The sequence below is a fragment of the Peromyscus leucopus genome, chromosome 1 (genome assembly GCF_004664715.2).
Source record: "Peromyscus leucopus breed LL Stock chromosome 1, UCI_PerLeu_2.1, whole genome shotgun sequence".
Taxonomy (NCBI): Eukaryota; Metazoa; Chordata; class Mammalia; order Rodentia; family Cricetidae; genus Peromyscus; species Peromyscus leucopus.
In genome coordinates this window covers 39,820,163-39,822,464 of record NC_051063.1, presented here as the reverse complement: position 1 = coordinate 39,822,464, position 2,302 = coordinate 39,820,163, and positions in this window count along the sequence as shown.

Here is a 2,302-nt window from a genome sequence, read left to right as displayed (position 1 = left end):
AGAGGAACATCAGAGGGGTGGAAAGCCCTGAAGCAAAGCCTCACACTGTGCAGAAGCAAACAAACCAGCCATGCTCAGATGAATTAAGTACATATTTGGGAGACAGAACAATTTGGGTGCCACAGGTTGTCTTAGGGGATGTGTGCCTTGCGTCGTCTTGTGTGTGAGAAAGCTAAATGCCTAAGAGCTTTGACTCAAGGCTGGTCTGGCTGTTCTCATGTTCCTCTTTAGTAGGCCTCAGAGCTACCCAATTTTATTCCCAATGACTTAGACTCTCGAGGATATCTCGGACGGTCTGTCGTCATTGGCCTTCCTGACAGGCCGGTTCTTTGGGTCAGAGCCATTGTCTTACAGTGTTGGTTTCCCACCAGTGCCTGACTCAGCAGTGTGCCTGCTGCTCAGCACAGTGCCTGGTCATCCCTCCTGGTCGTGATGATTGGCCAGATCCCTGGCCATCGCCTGTTTCCATGGGAAGATGCTTGATGGTGAACACACGTGAAGCAAGTAATGACGACTAGGAGAGGGAAGGTCACTTCAGAATAGGCTGAGGGCTCAGATGCGTTCACCCCAGTGTTGTTTCTAAGAGGAAAACAAACAAAAGCATGGAGGTGGTAGGGCTCCTCCGTAAGGGAGGTGAGTAAACTGAGGCACAGAAGAGCACCAAGTGAGACAGTGAGCAGCTATTTTAAAGAATAAGGTACAGCCAAGTGTCCAGCAGGATGACCAGGAAAGTTAGATGGCGTGCCGCCATGTGTGTAGGAGCAGAAGGAAGGCGTTCACACATGTAAGATGCATAATTTGGGGGGAGGGGAGGAGGCACAGGAAACAATTAGTGACTTCTGAGGACTGGACTCAGAGTTAGCAGTGAGAACTTAATTTCTGTCAGTTAAAAAAAAACAGGATGGTATTGCTCTGTGTGTGCGTGTGCGTGTGCGTGTGTGTGTGTGTGTGAACACTAGCTAAAAGAACAACTATCTTTAGACGGAGCTGAGAAAAGTTAAGTCCCCTCCCTGGGCGGGGCAAAGCAGGATGCAGAGAGGGGGATGAGAACAGCTGCAGGCACGTGTCCCCGCTCCGAGTGGTTCTTGGCTCTGCCTGGGGCTCACTACCGGCCAAACCAAACAAACCCCAGCTCCCCGGGGAGGTGGAGACTAGACTGAGACTTGTGACTCACGGACTGAGCACCGACTGACGGTTGCTGCCATCCTTGCTCTGGAGGATGGCCACACACTCCTCAGCCCCTCACACCACATTGAGCACACAATTCATTGCTACTGCGGAGGGTTACTTTAACTAGGCAAAGATCTGTTACACTTGTTTATGCTGTGGCATATTACTACGTGAAGGTAGGCTGTATTTGTTTCTGCTGCCTTTGTTGATGATGCAAAGATGTGTTACATTCGTTTGTGCTGCACTTGATTGTGTAAAGTTGTGTTGCATTTGTTTGTGCTGCATTTGATTGTGTAAAGATGTGTTGCACTTGTTTCACCTTGCCTGCCTAAGGCACCTGATTGGTCTAATAAAAAGCTAAATGGCTAATAGTTAGGCAGGAGAAGGATAGGTGGGGCTGGTGGGCAGAGAGAATAAGTAGGAGGAGGAATCTAGGCTTAAGAAAGAAGGAAGAGAACGAGGGAGGAAGAGGGACATGCTGGGGCCAAAAGTCAGGCAGAGCCACCAGCCAGACACGGAGACAGCAGGAAGTAGAATAAACAGAAAGAAAGGTAAAAGGCCTCAAGACAAAATGTAGATAAGGAGAAACAGATTAAAATAAGAGCAAAGGGCCAGGCAGTGGTGGCGCACACCTTTAACACCAGCACTCAGGAGGCAGAGCCAGGCAGATCTCTGTGAGTTCGAGGCCAGCCTGGTCTACAGAGCAAGTTCCAGGACAGGCACCAAAAAAAAAAAAGTAAGAGCCAAGCTAAGCTAAGGTTGAACATTCAAAACTAGTTAAGTCACCACGTCATGATTTGGGAGCTGGTTGGTGGCCTAAAAGAAAAAGCCTGGTACACATTACTCTATAGCTGTAGATGAATCAGGCAACTAAAAAACCAAAACCAAAACCAAAACCATCAACAGTTCATCACTGCTCACTTCATGGAGTCAAATTTTACTTTAGCATTCAAGGTGTTCACGGTTGGACCTTACACACCCTTCTCCTCTTAACCTGTGTGGTTTCTCAGGACATACAAACACATGTGCCTTCTTTGGAATCTGCTGTACATCTGGTTGGAATCCTGACGGCTATGGACCCCCGTGTGACCCTAGTCAAGTCCCTTGACTTTCTGCATCTTGTTTCCTCGTC